Consider the following 6,506-nt stretch of genomic DNA (forward strand, 5'->3'; position numbering starts at 1 on the left):
GCTGCATGTGCTGCATGTGCTGCATGTGCTGCATGTGCTGCATGTGCGTGTAAATAAAGGATGACTTGATGACGGGATACTGGTTATTTCAGTGAGTGAAAATGGAATAGGAGTATTGTACTGTAGTTTGGAATTAAATAAGGAAAGACATGAGGAGCATAAATGGCAGCATGGATCTGTCAAGTTGAATGACCTTTTTCTGCTCTGAACATACTGTGTAAATTTATGCAACAGCAAATCTCTGAACTGATTTTTCACTTTGGATACTTTCCAATAGCACAACTCCAAAACTTGTAATACTAGTAACTGCAACTATCTTTTAAAGATGCAACAGCCTTAATGTTTTTAAAATAGACCAGTGATGTTAAGCTTAATTAATATACTTTATGGTTGCATTTCCATAATGTTTTACTCTGCTTTTGAGATTGATTGAAGAATAATTATGCTTTATGTTTACATAACTTAGTGTTCAGTTGCATGATGTGCTGGGAAATATGAGTTTGTTTCCGGATATTCTTTAATGCAGTATTTGCTTTCTGCTTCATACAAAACTCTGCAGTACTATGCTTTACATTTTTACATATCACCTTTGAACCACATCAGGAAGGGAATGAGAAATTACCTATTGCATTCTTTTTCTGTGTTTACTCATTACTCATTGAAATTGAAAATGGGAGCCTCCAATGAGCAACCATACAGAAAAGCACAAAAATGTGAGCAGTGGAGAAATTAGCAGAGGACACCTTTTTTTTTAATACCTTGGCATTTCCAAAGCACTTAAGGAACAATGACTAATAGTTCAGCCTCTGTGGGAGAGCTTTTAAAAAAAAAAGTGACAAAATTGCCTGGAAGTTAGGTTTTTCGAGAATATTTTTACAGCTGCCGTGGGGAGCTGAGACAGTTGGGTTTAGCGAGGAAGGTACAAAGAGTATATTCAAGGTGGCTGATGCTTCTGACAGTGAAAGGATGAAGCGAGAGTATGGAAGGAGACATTGCACTTCAGAAGGATAGACAATGCAGGGGGAGATTCAACTCTGAAGAAAGTTGTAGAAGAAGACTATTGGAATTTGTAGATGGATGGGAGGGTTTTAAATTAATTAGGAACAGAGTACTGCGAGGTTGGTGAATACAGGTTTGTTGGGCATGCTGTGGCATAGGATAAAAATGGGAGAGTGTTAAGTGATTTGGATTCCATTATTTGGATGGAGGTTGTAAATTATATTGAGATCGGAGGTGGAAAAAATTTGATGTGAAGGTGAACAGTGTTGCAGAGGTAGAACTAAGTGCTCTTAGTACAGGATAGCTTAAAGGGTTTGAATCTCATCTTGGATTAGAAAGACACCAATACTGAATGCAGACTATTCAGTCTGAACAAGCAGCCAGGCAGGGAGGGACATGAGACATTAGTACAGAGATAGAGATAAGGAGAGAAAGTATTAGTTGTGGTTCTCCTGAAGAACCTCTGACTTATTCACAACTTAATATCAGACAGATATTTTTGACAATACTCCCGTAGTCTTTGGAGCGTTGGGCCTTGCCGGCAAAAGCATGACCATCATGTAAAAGGAAGGATCCAGAGATATGCTGAATATGTTGGGACAGATAGATTGTCAGAAACATGAGCATATTTGATCAAGAGGTGATCATGTTCAAGGATTTTGGAAAACAGAAAGAAGTTAGAGATTGGACAGTTGTTGGAGGGTTTAGGCGGACAGATTTGGGTAATTCTTGAGAGAGAAACTCCAAAGAGCTTTGGAAGAATCAAAGAACAGAAGGACCATTGATTAACTCATTAAGATGTGAAGCTTGGAAAGATGGTTGGGGGTCATGGGTTGAGTAAGAAGATCATCAAAGGAGCAGATGTGATTCTCATTGGAAAGATGACCAGGAAAATGGGACAGAAGCAGCAAAATAACAGAGGTTAGATTACAGATAAGAGTCCATGTTGCAACATTACTATGTACAACATTAACTTCATTAAATATTTTTACAGTTACTGAAGGGCTTTAGCTTTGTTTATATCTTCCACCCAACTAGGCAAACAATTTACTTTTCAGAATTTGCATGTCATTGATCTCATTTTTGCATTTATATTTAACTACAACATAAATAAAGAAAGCTGCTTCTGTGTGTGAAGTTAGCAATTTTTTTTTCACATGTTCCTGCATGTGATTTAATAAAGGTATACTGTAGTAATTGAACACGAAAACCTGAGGGGTAACTGCACTGCATTAATTTCCTTCATGCTTTGGAAAGAACAGGCCTATGAGATAATGGATAAGGTGTCCTTCTGACTATGTCTTATGAAAGGGCAATCTGTTATTCAAACAGTGTTTAAATTGAGATCAGCTAGTTTGTGATTCTTGCCTCAGTTGATTCAGAATAGTGTTATCAATGTGCCATACATGGGAAAAAAAACTTCTTAAGCTGGGTGCATGATGAGTGGATCATTTTCACACTGAGAGTATGAATGCTACAAAGATTCCTTTGAAGAGACTTATGGATCAAATAAATGTCGTCATTAGTGGGTCGTCCTGACATGTTAGCACAAGAATGCAGTATGTCACTGAATGCAAGACCCAGTTGGAACCCTACCTCAACTGTGACTCCTTACCCCCCTGGCCTTGGCGCCCAATTCAGCTGAGGTCCACGGTCAACAAGAAATAGGAAAAAAAAAACAAGACTTTACAACCTCAGCTTGTACTGTTGTGCTGACTGTTTGGTTGAGTTTGTCATGTACCCGCAATATTTCTCTGTTCAGTTGAGATATGCAGCATAGAACTAAACATGTTGGTAAGTTAGAGCTACAGAATGGCAGCGTCCCCTGCCATTACTCTAGCAATTTCCCTTATCGACCTCTTCAAAATGGATGTAGTAATGATCATTAGCTTCATGCAAGAGAAGATGTCAACAAGATCTTCACTGGAGTGTTATATGAAAGTTTCACATTATCTGAAACACTTGAAGTAAAACTGCTGAGCAAAAGTCTATTAAATATTCACAAACTAGTATGCCACTTGCTGCCGGGAATATTAAATCATGGTTGTCGTGCTAAATAAAAATCTAATATTAATGGGACGCTTTGACATTGTATTGTTCGTATGGTCACCCGTACTGGCCAGGAGAAAACTGGCTTCTCTGCTTTTTAACTTTTCTAATAACCTTTTCTTCTTTATTCATTGGCATGAGGGTGTCACTGGCTAGGGAAACATTTATTGCCCATCCCTAATTGCCCACATGTTACTGTGTGTCTGGAATCACATGTAGGCCAGACCAGGTAAGGATGGCAGTTTCCTTCCCTAAAGGACATTAGTGAACCAGATGGGATTTTCCAACAATTGACAATAGATTCATGGTCATAATTAGACTGTTAATTCCAGTTTTTTTTTTATTGAATTCAAATTCCACCATCTGCCATGGTGGGATTCAAACCCAGCTCCCCAGAACATTATCTTGCTCTCTGGATTAACAGGTCAGCAATAATACCACTGGGCCATTGCCTCCCCAACTTCACCAATGTGCAGAGAGTGGATAGCAGTTCTTTGCAGATCAGAAGAATTTGATAACTATAATACATTCAACATCGAAAATATGTCCACTGAAAATAGGCTTTGCGGAAATCCATTTTTTTGCATGGTTTACTGATCCAATTCCTAACGTAATAAGAAGATTAATGTAAAACTGCAATCCTGTGTAGCAAAAACAAAGCTGAGCAAACCTAGTAAATATCATTTGTCAATTTAATTCGTCTTATTGTCTATTACAGATATTTGAAAATTAGTTTTCTACAGTTGGCTATTTGGGAAGGTACTTTACTTTGTGGGTTTGTGACTTTTGTGAAGTTGGGAGAATTGTGTGAGTACAGATATATTTTCAGTGTATATGTATCCACTGGCTTCTCTTCACCCTGGACAGTTTGACTGCCGTTTAGGTGTAGTAGGAAAACAACTGAATAAATGTGTAAAAATAAAAGTAATTAAAGGTCACTCTAAAGTATCTGCATTTTTGGTATTACACTGTTTTGAGTCCAAATGGCATCTGGATCATGCATGCACACTTCAGATGAGACATGCTGAGCACCATTCTGGCTAGATTAGTAGAGCTGGATTTCACCGGTGATGATAGTGCCTGGGGCATTTTCTGTACGATATGATTCCGTGCATTGGAGTCTTTGGCTGTTGCTCATCCATGAGATCGTGTGACACTGAGGACTGTGTTTCATCACCAGTAGTCTCTTGTTAATCATTCATTTTGTGCTCCTGCACTATTCGCTGGCCTGTTTGCAGTTTCTGGCTATCTAAAAGAGAATAAGATCATCAGAAATAGGAGCAGGGCTAGGGCATTAGCCCTTTGAGCCTGCTCCACTATTCAATATGACCGTGGCTGATATGATGTGTGTTAACAGCATTTGCTTAATGATGCCTCATAACCATTGACTTACTCGTCAATTTAAAAAATCCGGAAAAGGAAAAGACAATAAGTTGGAGTTGCAGGAATGGAAATGGGGGAGAACAAGAGGTGCATGGTCACACTATGTGCAAGTAATAAATCAGAAGAGATTATGAGATGAAGGAAAAGTGTGATGTAAGGAGGATTTTGTTGATGTAGATACCAGCTTCAATTCGTGTTACTCCGCTGCTGCCTCTGACCCCAGCTGTGCTAATTAAAACACTGTCTCCATCGGGGTGAGGACAAGCAGCCATGCCTATCCCTGCGATTACATGTTACCCTTAGTCGAGCGCCACTTTACCCAAATGGAAATGAGGTGTATTAGTCAGTGCAGTGCTGTCTATCTGACTGATATTCCTCATCATGGTTAAATAACTGGCACCCCATGTAATCATGAGGCTTACAGCAGTGAATGAGGGTGGAGTGAGGCTATGAATGTCATGTATGAGTCCTGATTGGTAGAGATCATTGGTAGGTGAGTGAAGAGGAGGTGATGCATTCACCAGTGTCTATGAGGCAGCTGATGCAAATTGGTAGCGTGTAACATTTGAACATACGTTCATTGACCTTGACCACTTGTGAGGTCATTGAGCTTCTTTCAATACAATATCTAGTCCTTTGGATTGCATTACTGGCATTGACTGTGACAACTATATGAGCTTGCTGGCTTCTCAGAGTTTGCCAGGAAGGCCAACTGATTCTCTTTGAAAAGAGGAGACCTCTCTTCATATTAACCTCTTGCATTTACGGTATCCAGTGTTGCTTTGGAGACACTGGGTGCCCATGATGTGCAGTGTTGTGCCATTTCTTTGTCCAGCCCAGCATTCAGAATAACTTTCAACCTTTGCTGCAACCAACATGGACCTTCCCTTAAAGAGGTGCAGGCTGTCTTTAAGTACTCCAGACCAGCTTGTACTCATGTTAGCCTCTCACTATTTTGCATCTCCTGCTTAGGGGTATGACCATACAACAGGGTGCTTAGCACCCCTAATCCTATCTGCAATCATTGCAAATGAGCAGACAGTACAAAATTTTCATACTACCTGAACCAATGATTGTGGATTGATTGCTCATCACTACCCTTTTTTTGGGACTTTATGAATTCTGGTCTTCAATTAATCTCAGTTCAAATGGAGACAATGGAGGAGAATGACCAGCATGGGTTTTCAGTCCTATCTAATGACTCCCCTCCTTGGAATGGTTCCAGGGATGGGAATCATCAGTTATAAGGATAGATTGAAGAAGTTGGGACTGTTCTCCTTGGAGAGAAGAAGGCTTGCGAGGTGGATAGAGTAAATAGGGTGAAGCTGCTCCCGCCAGCAAAAGAAAAGAAAGAACAAGAGGGCATAAGTTTAAAGTGATGTGCAAAAGAAGCAAGTGTGACGTGAGAAAGAAACTTTTCCACACAGTGAGTTTTTAGAGCATGGAATGCACTGTCTGGAAATGTGATGGAGGCATGTTCAATTGAGGCATTCAATGATTATTTGGATAGAAACGTTGTTCAATGATATAGTACAAAGGCAGGAGATTGGCACTAGGTAATAGAACTGGGCAGGCATTTTGGGCTGAATGGCCTCCTCCTGCACTGTAACAATTCTGTCATTCTATATAGCACAAATGAGTGGCCAGCAATGACTGACAGCAGGTTCAAGCCTGACTTCCGTCTGCACTTTAACATCCTGTAAATATTCACTACCCAACTCGGATATGAATATTAGCCACTTGAGCAAGTTACTGGATTCTCAAAAGCATCCCTTCATCTGTCAGTAGCTTCAGGACAGATGGCAGACATCTTTGGCTCAAACCTAATTGGCACATTAAAATAGTTGGATGGATCTTGGGGGAGGGAGACAAGGGCAGTATTCAGTTGTGTATTACCTGACACTGGGATAAGACCAGATCTAGCATCTGAAATTCGTATGCATTTTTATCTTGTGCTTTCCATGGCGAGGAAGTTACACTGCTGTTACACATTTGAGAGTTACTGAACGAGATAGTAGGAACTGCAGATGCTGGAGAATCTAAGGTAACAAGGTGTAGAGCTGGATGAACACAGC

General features: G+C 40.0%; 1 protein-coding gene across 1 annotated transcript in view; it reads left to right on the top strand.

Moving 5' to 3' along the window:
• LOC109911891 (serine/threonine-protein kinase PAK 3-like) overlaps window positions 1-6,506 on the top strand; it is a 224,092-nt gene that overhangs the window by 30,034 nt on the left and 187,552 nt on the right. The window lies entirely within an intron of this gene.

The sequence above is a fragment of the Rhincodon typus genome, chromosome 14 (assembly GCF_021869965.1).
Source record: "Rhincodon typus isolate 14 chromosome 14, sRhiTyp1.1, whole genome shotgun sequence".
Classification (NCBI taxonomy): Eukaryota; Metazoa; Chordata; class Chondrichthyes; order Orectolobiformes; family Rhincodontidae; genus Rhincodon; species Rhincodon typus.